This window comes from Protopterus annectens, chromosome 9.part0, assembly GCF_019279795.1.
Source record: "Protopterus annectens isolate FY-2018-M chromosome 9.part0, PAN1.0, whole genome shotgun sequence".
NCBI classification, from domain to species: Eukaryota; Metazoa; Chordata; order Ceratodontiformes; family Protopteridae; genus Protopterus; species Protopterus annectens.
In genome coordinates this window covers 20,218,065-20,237,383 of record NC_056743.1, presented here as the reverse complement: position 1 = coordinate 20,237,383, position 19,319 = coordinate 20,218,065, and the positions used below count along the sequence as shown (strand labels likewise).

General features: G+C 44.5%; 1 protein-coding gene across 1 annotated transcript in view; it reads left to right on the top strand.

The window, feature by feature from the left end:
* Positions 1–19,319, top strand: part of CKAP5 (cytoskeleton associated protein 5) — a 4,315,141-nt gene that overhangs the window by 848,402 nt on the left and 3,447,420 nt on the right. The window lies entirely within an intron of this gene.

The window sequence follows — 19,319 nt, the reverse complement described above, 5'->3', positions numbered from 1 at the left end:
AACTAGCTGGACTTATCCATACCTTTCTATCCTATACAACCTCTGTGGTGTATTTGCTTGTGACTGAAAGTATTGTTTTATTTTTATATGTATATTTTTATATAGCAGTATGTATTGCCTACCTATTGGGGGCACCTGACATCTGGGGCAAGAAAAACTGAAGAAAATGGCGTCTGATGCCTCTTGTATACCCCTGGCGCACTGACGTCAGGGAGGAAGCGATGGCAACCGACGCCGGGCCAAGACTTTGGAACTCTGGCCGACTGCGGGACCGCCTGACGGCAGGATAACCCAAGTGTGATGACTGCAGCAGGGTGAACACTCTAACATCTACATTTATGGTAGGTACAAAACTGTACTTTCCTGATTCACATAAAGTTCTTTACAAAAACCCTGCTGCTTACCCTAAAACAATTTCCCAGGGTCCCAAGGGGGTCAAGGCTTCCACTGCAAAAAACCCTATACCCTCTGATAGGTATTCAAGGGCCCTAGACAGATGAGGGGAAAATTTTATACTTCTGCTACCTTGGCTGTAAGAGCTTTAAATTGTCAGTTTCATATGCTTAAATATCAGCAATATCTTATGTCACTGCTTAAACAGAAAATGTTGGCAAAATCAGAATGTGCAGAAAACAAAGAAATGCAGGATTTATTGCATTCTGCTGAACAAGTGGGAAAAGCATACTTTGCAATGTGGTTTTGATTCTCTAGAGGCCTCCTGCAGGGCCGCAGTTGCATGTTCTGTCAATAGGAGGCATGCTTAGTTAAAAGAACAGAAACTGCCTGATCATGTTAAAGCAAAACTCTTAGATGCTGCATTACAACATGATACCTTGTTTGGTGTTAAAGCAGAAGAGGTGTTGAAGAAAATGGAGGACAAAGCTAAATCTATGCAAACAGTGAAGGATTTCTTACAGGTACAGCCTCCCGGATTTAGCAGGAACTGGCCTACAAAGAATTGGTCCTTTCCAGTGTCAGACAGGCCACAAAGAGGCAGATCACAGCCCCAAGGCTCATACAGGCCTAAACAATGGGGTGCTTCTACCTCCAAAAGTGGGAGAGGAAAAATCACAGCCATACAGGAAACAGTCTCAATGACTTCCCCATGCCAGCACCAAGCACTTATCTTCTGGCAGCTCCTTTTGGGGGGAAAACTAGCACTTTTTTCACTAAATTGGCACATGATCACCCAGGACAAATGGGTCTTAAATATCGTATCACAAGGCTACAGGTTCCACTTTCGCACCCTGCCAAGGCCAAACGGTATGCCAGACCTTCCACGCAATCAAAGGGGCAGAGGCACAAAAACAAGTTTCAGCTCTCATGGACATGAGACATTCAAGCAAGTACCACAGCAAGAGCAGGGACAAGGATTTTTACTCAAGGCTATTCTTGGTACCCAGAAAGGACAAAAGCTGGAGACCAATACTGGACCTGTCTATCCTAAACACATTCCTGGATATTCCAAAATTCAAAATGTTAACTCTGCAGCAACTTCTGCCCCATGCTGGCCAAGAAGGCTTGGGTTGTGACTTTAGACCTAAAAGAGGCATACCTGCATGTCCCAATCAGACAATCATGCTGAAGATACCTCAGTTTCATAGCAGGCTCAATGCACTACCAATTCTCTGCACTGCCCTTTGGCTTGTCTACTGCACCCAGGGTTTTCACAAAATGCCTGTCACCAGTAATTGCATTTTGCAGACAAAGAGGAATACAAATATATCCTTACTTGGACAACTGCCTTATTCAGGCAGAGAACAAGGACATTCTACTACAGCATCTGGCGTTTGTAAAAAGATTACTAACAGGTCTAGGGTACACAGTAAACGAAAAGAAATCAAAACTCGTACCCTCTCAAGAGGTAATATTCCTGGGTGCAAGCTTAAATACAACTGCCCAGATGGCTTATCTCACGCCAGACAAACGCATACAACTGACTACTACTTTCAAAATGTTGGCAACAAAGGCCCAGTTATCTGCAAGAAAAATTCTGCAGGCTTTGGGCTTCATGGCATCCTGTATACTACTAATTACATATGCAAGACTGCATATGAGGAAACTTCAGTGGTATCTAAATAGTGTTTGGACTCAACATTGCCACAGCCTGGAAACAATTACCCTCATTCCCTGCCTGTAACAGGACTTTCGATGGTGGGCAAAAGCCTGTCACTTCAACACCGGGACAGCCATTCACCTTACTGACAGCCAGGGAGACATTGACAACAGATGCATCAGATTATGCCTGGGTGGCCCATATGGCAGGAAGATGTATTCAGGGCACATGGTCTGCAAGTCAAATGCATCTACATATCCATCAAAAAGAGATGCTAGCTGTTAAGAATGCCCTGACAGCCTTCCAAGGATATACTTCATCCAGGACAACTACTGATAAAGACAGACAATACTACAGTCGTGTGGGACAAACATGCAGGGGGGCACGCATTCCTACCCCTTCTGCAGGCTAGCCATGAACTTGTGGAACACAGCACAGCACTGACTTCTAAGTACATCTGCAAGCACGATTCCTGCCAGGAAGGATAAATACTCTGGCAGACTAACTATGCAGAAACCTAATGGATCCCCACGAGTGGAAATTGGATCCACAAGTCTTCAGCATGATAAGGAACTGGGAATGCCCGGACATAGACCTGTTTGACTCACCTCACAACTGCCAACTACAGAGATTCTGCACAAGAACTTATGACAGTATATGCCCTTCCTCTTCTGCCTCTCTTCCCCAAGGTACTCCTCAAGGTCAGACAAGAGAAGCCAAAAATGATACTGATTGCCCCAGATTGGCTCTGCCAGCACTTGTACCCAATCCTAAAGAGCTTGTCTCAATGCCAAGCTTGGACATTGCCTCAAATTCCTCACTTATTGACCCAACAAGACAGTCAGATACTGCACAGCCAACTCAGGACCTTAAACCTGGCAGCATGGTGAATAATGTAGCCATTCAATACGCACCTCTCTCTAAAGCATTGATGGATGTTATTTTGGAGGCCAGGAGGCCTAGCATCAGAAAATCTTATGCAGAAAAATGGAAGAGATTCTGTGCTTGTAACCAGGCACAAGGTATTGACACGACTGTTTCAAATATTCCTCAGATTTTGCAATACTTAACTGAGATGCTGGATAAAGGCCTTTCCTTTTCATCAATTAAAATTCATGCCTCTGCCATTTCAGCTCATTACAATACAGAACCACCTATTTTTTTCTCATCCATTACTAAGGCAGTACCTCAGAGGGGCCAAAAACATAAGACCTCCAAGGAGAGCACCAATACCTGCATGGGACCTCAACTATGTCTTGCAAAAACTCACACTGCCTCCGTTCCATCCAGCCTCTGCAGCTGATATAAAATTCTTATCCTGGCAAGCAGCTCTGCTCCTAGCAATTACCTCTGCTAGATGAGTCTGAGTTCCACTCACTCGTGGCTGTGGAACCTTTTATCTTTTTCCGTCCTGACAGGGTTTCTCTAAGGACAAACCCTACATTTATGCCTAAGGTAGTGTCCAGTGTGGCCCTTAACCAAACAATTAATTTGCCTACTTTTACCCAAACCCACAGAATAAGGGTGAGAGACTTCTGCATTCTTTGGACATTCACAGGCAGCTACCCTTCTACTTGGACAGAACCATAGCTTTCAGAAAGACTGAACAACTTCTAGTGGCATATGCTGCAGGATCAAACGGAAAGCATATCTCAAAACAGACTATTTCAAAGGGATAGGCCACTGCATTCGTTTCTGCTATTCACAGCATGGCAAGTCAGTGCCTAAGGGCATTAGGCCACATTCAACCAGAGCAGCAGCCACTTCAGCCTTCCTTAGAGGAGGACCAAGCAAAGACATCTTAGAAGCTGCAACTTGGAGTTTAGTGCATACTTTTACAAAGCACTACCACTTACCTCTCTACTCTAAATCCAGGGCAGGCTTTGCCACTGCAGTTCTGTAGGGCCTGATAGCCTCTCCTAATCCTATTTAGCACCATCCTCCCAACCTTAGCTTTGGGATTCAACCCAATTGTAATACTGCAACAGTGAAACACGATGAACATAGTACAGTTGTGTACCTACCATAAATGTAGATGTTAGTGTATTCACTGTTGCAGTCCTGGTTACCATCCCTCTTTTCCTTGCTGGGACTTATCTGTACTTCTCTATTCTATACAACCTATGTGGTGTATTTGCTTGTAGATGAAGGAAAAGTTGATGTTCTTCGTCTTCCATTGCTGCAGTCCTAACTATTGGGTATAGTCCGCATCCAGTCGGCCCGAATACCAGAGTATAAGGCTGACGTCGGTCATGGCGCATTAGACTGACGTCAGCGTCAGGGTACTAATCGCATGACCGGCGTCATATCCTCAGTCTTTTTTGCCGCGTGGTCCGATGCAGAAGCAGTTTTGCGAGTGCAGGTTGGCGTTCTGAGATATTTCCGAAACCGGAGTTTCAGACCGAATCAGAGTTGGCTAAGTACCCGTTGGGAACATTTTGTTTTTCTTGCCTCAGTATTCAACGGATGTCAGAAAAAGTGAATAACTGTATTTCTTGTGGGAAACAGATACATAAGGATTTCCATACTTTGTGTATACCTTGTTTAGGGCCTGAGCACGACGTTGTTGGTTGCCGCTCTTGTGCTAGGTTTAACAAACACACTATTAAGAGGAGGTTAGACTGTGCCAGGTTAGTGTTTGGGAAACGTTGCAATTATAAAATGCCGTCGGATGCTCCGGCTGGGCCCAAGAAGCGCAAGGACAAAACAGCGAAGTCTAGGGTTGAAGAACCGGCAGTCCCGGACGTCGGTTCTTTAGGAGGCTCAGTGGAGCCAGAGGTTTTGCCAGGAGTTTCTATGGAGTCTCCGGCAGAAACTTTACTGTTACAGGATGTCCCATCTCAGGAGGCAGGCCAGGCTGAGGGGGCTTCTCAGGTACCTATTCTTCCCTCTCTTCCCACAGTAGTTAGAGCCTCTCCTTCTGTTGCTAAAGCTTCTTTTAGAGGTAGGCCAATTTCAGCTTCAGTGGGGCTTCTCCTAGCTTTTGGGTTCTGTACCTAAGAAACATATGCTTAAAATGGCAGAAGATTTGATTACTATGATTAGAGGTTCTATGGGCCCTCCTAATAAGAGGCCTAGGGTGGAACCAGAGTTTGCCAGTTTTGAACAGGGTTCAGAGGCTTCTGAGTCTTCTGCGGATGATTTGCAGGAGTATCCTCCTTATTCTGATTCTGATGTGGATGATGCCACTCCTTTTCTCCTCCTGAGGATTTTTCATTTTCAGAAACCCTGCATTCCATGAGGGAGCACTTTAAATGGGAAGGCCAGGATTACTCTGATTCAGGAAAAGGCTTAGGAATTCTTGTTTTACCCCAGCATAGGCCCTTAGCTATACCTCCTGTGTTGACTGTGGTGGAAGATGTTTTTGCAGAGGCTTCCCTGAACCCTGATTCTTTGCCTCCTGCTCCCGTTAAACCTGATAGGTACTATAGGGTGCAAGCTCATAAGTATTTGTTTAAGAGTCCTAGGGACCCAGACACTGTTTCTCAGGGGCCTAAAGGTGTTAAAGCCTCTGTGGTTAGAAATCCTGTTCCCACTGACAAAGAGGCGAGGGCTTTGGATAGGTGGGGTAAGAAACTGTATACTTCTTCCACTCTAGCCATGAGAGCATTGAATTGTCAGTTTCACATGCTGAAATATCAAAATTATCTCCTTTCACAATTGAAGTCTAAGGTGGATGCTTTGGCGGAAGGTATTGAGTGTAAAGAGTTGCTGGATTTGGTTTATGTGTCTGAACACGTGGGCAAGCATTCTTTGCAATGTGGCTTTGATGCTGTGCAGGCCTCCTCGAGGGTGGCTGCCACTAGTTCTGTTCTTCGCAGGCATGCCTGGTTGAGGGATCAGAATTTGGCTGAGCATGTTAAGACAAGGATTTTGGATGCACCTTTACAGTCTGATGTGTTGTTTGGTTCGCCTGTGGAAGCAGTTTTAAAGAAAATGGAGGACAAAGCTAAGTCTATGCAAACTGTTAAGGATTTTTGCAGGTACAGCCACCAAGTTTAGTAGAAATTGGCCTGCTAAGGGGTGGACATATCCTGCTTATGACTCCCAGTCTAGGGGTAGGTCTAGACGTGGTAGGGGCAGAGCTCAAGGTTCTTTTAGGTCTAGAACAGGATGTTCACCTGCTCAGACTTCTGGTGAGGGCAGGGGTCAGTCCTTTCGTAAGCAGACCCAATGACCTGCCTTTTCAGCTGCCAGTAGATTCTCGTCTGGCAGCTCCTTTGGGAGGACGACTGTCTCTTTTCAAAGAAAACTGGGATTTAATTACTCAAGACAGATGGGTGTTGGACATTATTCACCACGGTTACAGGTTTTATTTCCATACAATGCCCCCTTTCAAAGGCATGCCAGACGTTCCTCCTCCACAAAGAAAAGAGGCTCACAAGCACGTTTCTCAGTTACTCCAAATGGGGGCCATTCAGCCAGTCCCTGTATCAGAAAGGGGCCTAGGATTTTATTTCCCGCATGTTCCTAGTACCAAAGAAGGGGAACACGTGGAGACCAATTTTGGATTTATCTCTCCTCAACACTTATCTGGACATTCCCAAGTTCAAGATGTTGGCGTTACAACAGCTTTTACCTCTGCTGGGCAAAGATCACTGGATGGTAACTTTAGATCTCAAGGAAGCTTACCTTCATGTGCCTATCAGACTAAATTGCAGGAAGTATCTGCGGTTTCGAGCTGGAGATTCTCATTATCAGTTCTCTGCATTGCCCTTTGGCTTATCTACTGCCCAGAGTATTCACAAAGGTTCTGGCTCCAGTGGTAGCTTACTTCAGGCTACAAGGAATTCAAATCTATCCTTACTTAGACGACTGCCTGATTCTGGCTCAAGAAAAGGAAGACCTTCTACAGCATCTGGAATATGTTATAGCAGTGCTAAGATGCCTAGGGTATTCTGTGAACGAAATAAAGTCCAGTCTAGTACCCTCTCAAGACATGTGCTTTCTGGGTGTGAGACTGAATACAGCAGCCCAGATGGCCTTTTTAACCCCGGACAAACAAATGAGTCTATCGCTTTACTTCCATCAACTATCTCATCAGTCCGTGCTGACTGCAGGGACAGTCCTTCAAGCATTAGGGTTCATGGCATCTTGTATTCTAGTGCTTCCCAATGCCAAACTGCATATGAGGAAGTTACAATGGTATCTCAAAAATGTATGGACACAGCACTGCCAGGATTTAGACACTGTCATTCCCATAATACCTTGCCTTCAAAGAGAATTTTTGTGGTGGGCTCAGGAATGTCACCTAAACAAGGGACTCTCTGTGACCCGGCCAGAGGCGAGTCAGATTTTAACGACAGATGCCTCGGACATTGCTTGGGAGCTCATCTAAATGGAAAGTGGATACAAGACAAGTGGCCTGCCAGACTACAGCATCTACATATCAACATGAAGGAGATGTTAGCAGTCCAGTTCGCTTTGCTGGCTTTCAAGGAGTTACTTCTTCCAGGACAGGTGTTGATTCTAACAGACAACACAACTGTCATGTGGTACATCAACAAGCAAGGGGGAACACATTCTTATCCTCTATGCAGGCAAGCAATGATTTTATGGGAGACTGCGCTAAGCTTGCAACTAACTCTTCAGGCAAGGTTTCTGCCAGGAGCACAGAACTCCTTAGCAGATGTGTTAAGCAGACAAATCATGGATCCCCACGAGTGGAAACTGGATCTTCATGTATTTCAGACATTGACAGTGTCATGGGGAACTCCAGACATAGATCTGTTCGCTTCTCCACTAAACCACCAGCTGCCAAAGTTTTGCACAAAGGGTTTCATCACACAGCTTGGAAAGTGGATGCTCTGTCTTTCAGTTGGGAAAATCTTCATGTGTATGCCTTTCCACCTCTGCCTCTTCTTCCAAAGGTACTATTAAAGGTCAGACAAGACAGGCCAAGGATGATTTTGATAGCTCCAGATTGGCCTCGACAACACTGGTACCCACTACTACGGAGTCTGGTACAGAAGCCTCCATGGCCTTTACCTCTGATTCCTCATCTGTTATCTCAGAAGGACGGTCATCTGCTCAATGTCAAGCTTCACTCTCTTCATCTAACAGCCTGGCATATTCTGTGTTGAAACACAGCAGGTCTCAACTTCCTCAACGAGTTTTAAATGTGATTATGGAAGCTAGACGACCTAGTACAAGGAGAGTGTACGCAGCAAAATGGAAGAGATTTTTATTTTGGAGTACAGCAAAGAATTTGGAGATTTCTGAGCCTAATTTGAGTGTGGCTCTTCAATATCTTACCGAGTTATTGGACAAAGGGTTGTCCTTCTCTTCTATTAAGATTCATGCTGCAAGCAATTTCAGCTCACTATGATTGTGACCCACCTTTGTTTTCACATCCTTTGTTCAAGCAGTTTCTTAGAGGGGCAAAGAATATAAGACCCAGAGCTCCTACTCCTGCTTGGGATCTCAATTTTGTGTTGGAAAAACTTACTCTACAACCTTTTGAGCCTGCGGCTACTGCTGAATTGAAATATTTGTCTTGGAAGACTGCTTTTTTGTTGGCTATTACTTCGAAGGGTGTCTGAGTTGCAGGCCCTTATGGCAGTCGAGCCCTTTTTGATTTTCCATAAGGATAGGGTATCATTACATACTAATCCTTCCTTTATGCCTAAGGTGGTTTCTAGTGTGGCTTTAAACCAGACTATTCATTTGCCTACTTTTTATGCAGACCCCTAAAATAAAGGGGAAAAGATTTTGCATACTTTAGATGTACACAGGCAATTGCGTTATTACTTAAGCAGGACTAAGGATTTTAGGCAGTCTCAGCAGTTGTTTGTTTCTTTTGCTTTGAGTTCGCAGGGCAAGCCTGTGTCAAAACAAACTATTTCTAGGTGGATTGGCTTTTGCATTGCATTTTGTTATTCCCATCATGGCAAGGAGGTTCCAGCTGGGATTAGGCCTCATTCCACTAGGGCTACTGCCACTTCAACAGCATTTCTGCGGGGGGTGGCAACTAAGGATATTTTGGAAGCAGCTACTTGGAGTTCAGTGCATACTTTCTCTAAGCATTATCACCTTCCTATCTACTCTAAGTCTAGGGCTGGTTTTGCCACAGCTGTTTTGCAAGGCATGTTGTCAGCTCCTGCTTCTTTATGATTTGCCAGCCTCCCTTACCTCTGCTTTGGGATTCTACCCAATAGTTAGGACTGCAGCAATGGAAGACGAAGAACATAGTACAGTTTGTACCTACCATAAATGTAGATGTTCGAGGATTCCATTCCTCCTTCCCTCTGTGTTTAGGAAGTTTACCTGCTTATATTTTTGTATATATTGTTCATGTTTTGGTGCAGGTATTTTGGGCCTTGTCTTTTTAGGGTCTTCTGACATCTGGGGCAAGAAAAGACTGAGGATATGGCGCCGGTCCTGCGCATTAGTACCCTGGCGTACTGGCGTCAGTCTAATGCGCCATGACCGACGTCAGCCTTATACTCTGGTATTCGGGCCGACTGGATGCGGACTATACCCAATAGTTAGGACTGCAGCAATGGAATCCTCGAACATCTACATTTATGGTAGGTACAAAACTGTACTTTTTTGTGTATGCATGCTTATTGGCATAATTTAGCCTACCTTTTAGGGGCACCTGACATCTGGGGCAAGAAAAACTGAAGAAAATGTTGTCTCCTGCATCTTTTATACCCTTGGTGCACTGACGTCCGGGAGGAGGCGACAGCAACCGACACCGGACATAGACTTTGGAACTCGGGCCCACTGCGGGTAGCCTACCAGCTGGATAACCCAATTGTAATGACTGCAACAGTGAATACACTTGAACGTCTACATTTATGGTAGGTACACAACTGTACTTTTCCTGTCTATCATGTATTCCCAGAAACCGAAATGACCATTTTTAAAATGTTGCAACAGCCTTTTCATAATACTCTTTAGTGTAGTAGCCTCAACAGTTATGCTTTAGAATTTGCAATATGCCCATGAAGAACAGTGTCTTATTTATTTTGTAACCATGCATAGTTGTACAGGAGTTATGAAATGGTTCTCCATTGTTTCCTTCAGTAACTGCAGTTGCTGACAACCTCCCGCAACTTAAGTATTCTTTTAGTACTGTTTGATATCTTTATTATTGCATCATGGAGAGTGGTTACAGCAGTATTAAGTTTCATTCCTGTGAAGTGCATTTTTCATACCTCAAACATTGAATCAACTTTAACGAAGATTGACTTTACCACTTTTGTTTCCTAGTATTTATGACTTAACTTCCCCAGCTGCTGCATTCTCACATATGACCTCAGGGGTGTTAATACAACCCCCTTGGTCAACCTCTAGTTGAGAATGTGAAGTTAGACATTTCAAACTGAGTGCTGAGTCATATTGATGATCGTGTTTCACTGTTGCAGTCATTACTCTTGTGTTATCCTGCTGGCAGGCTACCCACAGTCGACCAGAATTCCAAATTTTAGGTCCGGCATCGGTTGCTGTTGCCTCTTCCCTGAAGTCAGTGCGCCAGGGTATAAAAGATGCAGCGGACGCCATTTTCTCCAGTTTTTCTTGCCGCGTGGTGCCCGAAGCAAAAGCAGTTGGCAAGTGCCGGTCGGCCGACTCCTGAGATTTTCACAGAATAATTTCAGATCCAAAGTCTTCATTAAATTTAAGTACCCTATTGGGGAAACTTTTTTTCTTGCTCCAGACCGATGTTAGAAAAAGTTAACAATTGTATTTCTTGTGGGATACAAATACCTCATAAGGATTATCATTCTTACTGTATTCCTTGCCTAGGCCCTGATCATAACGTTGCTAGCTGTCTGTTTTGTGCTAGATTCAACAAATGCACTATTAAGCATCTGATTTTGCTTATTACTTTGGCCGAAAATTCAATTACATAATGCCGTCGGAACAGCTGACTACCGGAGTTTCTAAAAAACGCAAGGAAAAAGAGGACAGGCATCCGAGATCCAAAACAGACGAGGCTTCTGTTAAGCCAGTCGCCGGTTCGTCTGTTCTCAGTGAGGCGCTTTCGCAGCCCCTGACACCCGCTACATCAGAGCCACAGGCCGCTGACTACTCCCACGTGGAGCCAGCTAGGCCTCTGGATACTCAAGGTATTAGACACTCTGAAATCATTCCCTGAGATGGGTCTGGAGCCGCTGAGCAGGCATCGGCTTCTGAGGGTGTTTTCAGACCTACACAGCTATATGTAAAGCCTACTTCAGTTTCAAAAGCAAACTACAGCAGCTTTAAAGGCAAAGAAACAAGTACAGCATTCTCCAGGACAGGCTTCCATGCCTAAGACACAGATGCTCAAAATGGCCGACAACCTTATTACCTTGATCAGGGGGTCCCATCCCCCTCCTGACAAGAGGCCTAGGCAAGAGACAGACTATGACTCTTCAGATCAGGTTTCCATTTCCTCTGACTCTCCTTCTGTACAAGAATACTCTCTTCCTCCTTATGAGGATTCTGATGCTGAAGAATCCATTCCTTCAGCCTCTCCTCCTGAGGATTATTCTTTTGGGGAAACTCTGCATACCATGAGGGAGCACTTCCACTGGGAGAGACAAGATTACTCAGAATCAAAGAAAAGACTTGGAGATTTTCTTTTACTTCCTCAGCACAGGCCTCTTGCTATTCCCCCTGTGCTAGACATTGTAGATGATGTATTTTCAGAGTCCGGCCTTTCTCCAGACTCCTTGCCTCCAGCTCCTGTTAAACCAGATAATATTACAGGGTTCCAGATTCACATACATTTCTTTATAAAAACCCTGCTGCTGACCCAGAAACTATTTCTCAGGGTCCCAATCAGACAATCATGCTGAAGATACCTCAGTTTCATAGCAGGCTCAATGCACTACCAATTCTCTGCACTGCCCTTTGGCTTGTCTACTGCACCCAGGGTTTTCACAAAATGCCTGTCACCAGTAATTGCATTTTGCAGACAAAGAGGAATACAAATATATCCTTACTTGGACAACTGCCTTATTCAGGCAGAGAACAAGGACATTCTACTACAGCATCTGGCGTTTGTAAAAAGATTACTAACAGGTCTAGGGTACACAGTAAAAAAAAATCGTACTCCCTCTCAAGAGGTAATATTCCTGGGAGCAAGCTTAAATACAACTGCACCCAGGGTTTTCACAAAAGGGGTTTAAGGCCGCTACTGCAAAAAACCCCATCCCTTCTGACAGGGATTCAAGGGCACTAGACAGATGGGGGAGAAAGGTTTACACTTCTGCTACTTTGGCTGTGAGGACTTTAAATTGTCAATTTCATATGGTTAAATATCAGCAATACTTAATGTCACTGTTAAAACAGAAAAGGTTGACTAATTCTAATTGTACAGAAAATAAGGAAATACAGGATTTATTTCATGCAACTGAACAAGTGGGAAAGCATACATTGCAATGTGGTTTTGATTCTCCGGAGGCCTCCTGCAGGGCCGCAGTTACGGGTTCTGTCATTAGTAGGCTTGCTTGGTTAAAGGAACAAAATCTGCCTGATCATGTTAAAGCATAATTATTAGATGCTCCATTACAGCATAATACTTTATTTGGTGTTAAAGCAGAGGAGGTTTTGAAGAAAATGGAGGACAAAGCGAAATCTATACAAACAGTAAAGGATTTCTTACAGGTTCAGCCACCAAGATTTAGAATTGGTCCTTTCCAGTGTCGGACAGGCCACAAAGAGGCAGATCCCGACATCCCAGAGGCAGATCCCAGCCCCAGGGCTCATACAGGCCTGAACAGTGGGGCGCTTCTACCTCCAAAAGTGGAGAAGACAAAGCACAGCCATACAGGAAGCAGTCCCAATGACTTGCCTCTGCCAGCACCAAGCACTTATCTTCTTGTAGCCCCCTTAGGGGGAAGACGATCACTTTTCTCTCAAAATTGGCACATGATCACCCAGGACAAATGGGTATTGAATATAGTGTCCCAGGGCTACAGGTTCCACTTTTACACCCTGCCAAAGGCAAAAGGTATGTCAAACCTGCCACACAATCAATGGGCAGAGGCACAAAAACAAGTTTTGTCCCTTATGCACATGAGGGCCATTCAGCAAGTACCACAACAAGAGCAGGGGACAAGGATTTTACTCAAGACTTTTCTTGGTTCCCAGAAAGGACAAAGCCTGGAGACCAATACGGGACCTTTCTTTTCTAAACACATTTCTGGACGTTCCAAAATTCAAAATGTTAACTCTGCAGCAGCTTCTGCCCATGATGGGCAAGAAGGCTTGGCTTGTAACTTTGGACCTAAAAGAGGCATACCTGCATATACCAATCAGACAATCTTGCAGAAGATACCTCAGATTCATAGCTGGCTCAATGCACTACCAATTCTCTGCACTGCCCTTTGGCTTATCTACTGTGCCCAGGGTCTTCACAAAATGCCTAGCACCAGTAATTGCATTTTGCAGACAGAGAAATTCAAATTTATCCTTACTTGGACGACTGCCTTATACAAGCAGAGAACAAGGACACTCTACTAAAGCATCTGGCGTTCGTAAAAAGGTTATTATATTGCCTAGGGTACACAGTAAACGAAAAGAAATCAAAACTAGTATCCTCTCAAGAGATAATATTCCTGGGTGCAAGCTTAAATACAACTGCCCAGATGGCTTATGTCGCGCCAGACAAAGGCAACTAACTTCTTACTTCAAAATGTTGGCAGCAAAGACCCAGTTATCTGCAAGAAAAATTCTGCAGGCTTTGGGCTTCATGGCATCCTGCATTCTGCTAATTCCATATGCCAGACTGCATATGTGGAAAATTCAGTGGTACCTAACAAGTGTCTGGACTCAACATTGTCAAAGCCTGGAAACATTAATTACCCTCATTCCTTGCCTGCAACAGGAGTTTCGATGGTGGGCACATGCCTGTCACCTCAACAAGGGACAGCCATTCACTCTACCCACAGCCAGGCAGTCAATAACAACAGATGCATCAGATTATGCCTGGGGAGCACACATGGCAGGAAAATGTATTCCTGGCACATGGTCCACAAGCCAAATGCATCTACATATCAATCAAAAAGAGATGCTCGCTGTTCAGAATGCCCTGACAGCTTTTAGGGATCTACTCCATCCAGGATAACTACTCATAAGGACGGACAATACTACAGTCATGTGGTACATAAACAAGCAGGGAGGCGCACATTCCTAACCCCTCTGCAGACAAGCCATGACTTTGTGGGACACAGCACTGACTTATCAAGTACACCTGCAAGCACAATTCGTGCCAGGAAAGAACAATACTCTGGCAGACGAACTAAGCAGAAACCTTACGGATCCCCATGAGTGGAAACTGGATCCACAAGTCTTCAGCATGATAAAGGAATGGGGATGCCCAGAGATAGATCTATTTGCCTCCCCTCACAACTGCCAACTACAGAAATTCTGCACAAGGACTTCTCACAAGCAAGCATGGAAAGTGGATGCTCTGTCATTCAGCTGGAAAAGTCTTAACAGTATATGCCTTTCCTCCTCTGCCTCTCCTCCCCAAGGTGTACTCCTAAAGGTCAGACAAGAGAAGTCAAGAATGATTCTATTTGCCCCAGACTGGCCACGCCAGCACTGGTACCCAATTCTAAAAAGCTAGTCTCAAGGCCTAGCCTGGACTTTGCCTCCAATTCCTCACTTACTGACCCAGCGAAATAGATTCTGCACAGCCAACTCAGGATCCTAAATCTGGCAGCATGGCAGATAATGTAACCATTCAAAGCGCGCTTCTCTCTAAAGCAGTGATGGATGTTATTTTGGAGGCCAGGAGACCCAGTACCAGAAAATCTTATGCAGAAAAATGGAAAAGATTCTGTGCTTGGAACCAGGAACAAGGAATTGACACATCTCTACCAAATATTCCTCAGATTTTACATTACTTAACTGAGATGCTGGACAAAGGCCTATCCTTTTCATCAATTAAAATTCATGCCTCTGCCATTTCAGCTCATTACAGTACGGAACCTCTTATTTTTTCCCCATCTATTGCGAAGGTAGTACCTCAGAGGGGCCAAAAATATAAGACCTCCAAGGAGAGCCCCAATACCTGAATGGGACCTCAGTTATGTCTTGGAAAAACTCACACTGCCGCCTTTTGAGCCAGCCAGTACAGCTGATATAAAGATTTTATCTTGGAAAATCGCTCTGCTCCTAGTAATAGCCTCTGCAAGACGAGTCTCAGAGTTACAGGCACTCATGGCTGTGGAACCTTTCATCATTTTCCATCCAGAGAGGGTTTCTCTAAGGATGAACCCAACATTTAATGCCTAAGGTAGTGTCCAGTGTGGCCCTTAACCAAACCATTCATTTGCTTACCTTTTATCCAAACCCACAGAGTAAGGGTGAGAGACTTCTGCATTCCTTGGACATACACAGACAACTACGCTTCTACTTGTACAGAACTAAAGCTGTCAGAAAAACTGATTAACTTTTAGTGGCATATGCTGCAGGATCTCAAGGAAAGCCTATCTCAAAACGGACTATTTCAAAATGGATAGGCCACTGCATTCTTTTCTGCTACTCACAACATGGCATATCAGTGCCCAAGGGCATTAGGCCTCATTCTAACAGGGCATCAGCCATTTCAGCAGCCTTTCTCAGAGGAGTACCAACCAAAGACATTTTAGAGGCTGCAACTTGGAGTTCAGTGCACACTTTTACAAAGCACTACCATTTACCTCTCTACTCTAAATCCAGAGCAGGCTTTGCCACTGCAGTTGTGCAAGGCCTTATAGCCTCTCCTAATCCTATTTAGGCCCAGCCACCCAACCTTAGCTTTGGGATTCAACCCAAGAGTAATGACTGCAACAGTGAAACATGATGAACATAGTACAGTTGTGTACCTACCATAAATGTAGATGTTAGAGTGTATTCACTGTTGCAGTCTAGGTTACCCACCCACCCACCTTCCCCCTTTTCTTTGCTGGGACTTACTTATACTTCTCTATCTTATACAACCTGTGTGGTATATTTGCTTGCAGATGAAGGAAACGTTTATTTTATTGCATGCATAACTAGTGGCATAATTTTTTTAAGCCTACTATTTTGGGGGCACCTGACACCTGGGGCAAGAAAAACTGAAGAAAATGGCTTCGGCTGCATCTTTTATACCCCTGGCGCACTGTCGTCCGGGAAGAGGCGACAGCAACCGAGGCCGGACCTAGACTTTGGAATTCTGGCCGACTGCGGGTAGCCTGTCAGCAGGATAACCCAAGAGTAATGACTGCAACAGTGAATACACTCTAACATCTACATTTATGGTAGGTACACAACTGTACTTTCCCTAATTTCACCAACCTTTCCATGCCCTAAGGAAGTTCCCCAAAGCTGTCCTTTGACTCCCCAGTTTCCTTTTCAACTGGTAATCTACTTAGGGATACAAATTTCATTACTGGTTTTATTCGTCGGCCTCTTAATTTCTTTTGATTTAGTCTATATCAAGGTGCATGTCTTGGCCCCCTAGTCTTACCCCCAATGTTTCCTGAGAATGGATTCAGAGGTTACCATATCACTTCATTTCTAAAGAATTAGAGTGCCACAGTGTACACAACTCTTCCTGGATCCAGACTACTTAACACTGTAAATGTATACATTTTCTGCAAATGTAGTGAGTTGTGTGTGCATCTTTTGGCTTTTCCCGGTTAGGGGTCGCCACAGCGGAACTCTGGTCCGCTAATGATTGGCAGTTGATTTTTACCTACCGAGTTGCCAGCTGTGACGCACAACCTTCAACGAAGGTATGCCCATTCACGCATGTCTCCACGCAGAAGACGCTGTAGCTGAGAATTGAACCGGACAGCGTCTTACTGAGAAGCGACAGTGCTACCACAACATCACCACTGCAGCTCTCTGCAAATGTAGTCAGTTAATTCAATAAAATCTGCACAGAGTAATTTACATACTGTGCACTTCCTTATCCATCCTCTCTCCCAGTAGGATGTAAACAAAATTGATCAAATTGCTTCATTCCAGAAAGTTATGAATGAGCTGGTGAGACATGTCAAACTAGAGAAAATGTTGTCCCTGCTTGTCACACTGGGCCACTTGTACTCAATGTTGAGAATGTTCTGGACCTTCTTTAAAGGTGTTGGGGAATGTTAGAAGAATGCAGCAAGGTCCCCAATACCATATAGTGGAAGCAGAGCCAGGAAAATTAGTAGAAGCACTTGAACTCTTGTCCCTTATTTTTTTGGACCATACAATCACAAGAAAAAGAAAAGTAAGGCTGTTTGTTTATAAACAAGTAGATTTTTAAAGCAGCTTTCCTTTTTCTTCTATGTATCTGCAACTGTGGGAAATTTGTGCTACCAACATTTGATCTCCCCTGCAGTGTGCAGTGAAGTTTTTTTTTTTGGAGTTTACATCGCAGAAAGTATATACATGATCAGATGACTTTATTATCAATCTGAATAAATGTGAACAGGTAACTGACATATTTCCCCAATAACAATACACGCAAATGTCTATAGCTCTTAAGAGCAAAGTATGAAAAAAGTAATGTATTAAGTGTATGCAGTTGTATGAACTGATTCATTCTGTTAGAGAGTAAAATCTCATCTATATACATAGTCTTAAATCAGCTAACTTTAACTTCATCTCAGCTGAAGAATGGGTCAAACTAAGTGCTGCCAACTTGTTTTAAGTTGGTTATGATTGAAATAGCGAAGCTCAAGTTCATATCTTTTTTTTTCTTTGTAAATGTAATGAAAGAAAAAATCCTGTAAATGAGTGAGTTTTCAGCCTTTTTTCTTGCTTGACTTACGTTGTACAGTCTGATGGGATTTGCCTTCTGAGTGAATGCACCTGAGTTTGTAGCAGCCTCCTTGTACTACAGTGCAGTATCGCAGCCTCCTTGTACTACAGTGCAGTATCTGCACAGGAATGAATGCACCTGAGTTTGTAGGAGCCTCCTTGTACTACAGTGCAGTATCTGCACAGGAATGAATGCACCTGAGTTTGTAGCAGCCTCCTTGTACTGCAGTGCAGTATCGCAGCCTCCTTGTACTGCAGTGCAGTATCGCAGCCTCCTTGTACTGCAGTGCAGTATCGCAGCCTCCTTGTACTGCAGTGCAGTATCGCAGCCTCCTTGTACTGCAGTGCAGTATCGCAGCCTCCTTGTACTGCAGTGCAGTATCGCAGCCTCCTTGTACTGCAGTGCAGTATCGCAGCCTCCTTGTACTGCAGTGCAGAATGCAGCCTCCTTGTACTGCAGTGCAGTTTCGCAGCCTCCTTGTACTGCAGTGCAGTATCGCAGCCTCCTTGTACTGCAGTGCAGTATCAGCCTCCTTGCACAGGAATGAATGCAGCCTCCTTGTACTGCAGTGCAGTATCGCAGCCTCCTTGTACTGCAGTGCAGTATCGCAGCCTCCTTGTACTACAGTGCAGAATCTGCACAGGAATGAATGCACCTGAGTTTGTAGCAGCCTCCTTGTACTGCAGTGCAGTATCGCAGCCTCCTTGTACTACAATGCAGTATCTGCACAGGAATGAATGCACCTGAGTTTGTAGCAGCCTCCTTGTACTGCAGTGCAGTATCACAGCCTCCTTGTACTACGGTGTAGAATCTGCACAGGAATGAATGCACCTGAGTTTGTAGCAGCTTCCTTGTACTGCAGTGCAGTATCTGCACAGGAATGAATGCACCTGAGTTTGTAACAGCCTCCTTGTACTGCAGTGCAGTATCTGCACAGGAATGAATGCACCTGAGTTTGTAGCAGCCTCCTTGTACTACAGTGCAGTATCACAGTCTCCTTGTACTACAGTGTAGTATCTGCATAGGAATGAATGCACTTGAGTTTGTAACAACCTCCTTGTACTACAGTGCAGTATCTGCACAGGAATGAATGCACCTGAGTTTGTAACAGCCTCCTTGTACTACAGTGCAGTATCTGCGCAGGAATGAATGCACCTGAGTTTGTAGCAGCCTCCTTGTACTGCAGTGCAGTATCGCAGCCTCCTTGTACTACAGTGCAGAATCTGCACAGGAATGAATGCACCTGAGTTTGTAGCAGCCTCCTTGTACTGCAGTGCAGTATCACAGCCTCCTTGTACTGCAGTGCAGAATCTGCACAGGAATGAATGCACCTGAGTTTGTAGCAGCCTCCTTGTACTACAGTGCAGTATCTCAGCCTCCTTGTACTGCAGTGCAGTATCTGCACAAGAATGAATGCACCTGAGTTTGTAGCAGCCTCCTTGTACTACAGTGCAATATCTGCACAGGAATGAATGCACCTGAGTTTGTAGCAGCCTCCTTATACTGCAGTGCAGTATCGCAGCCTCCTTGTACTGCAGTGCAGTA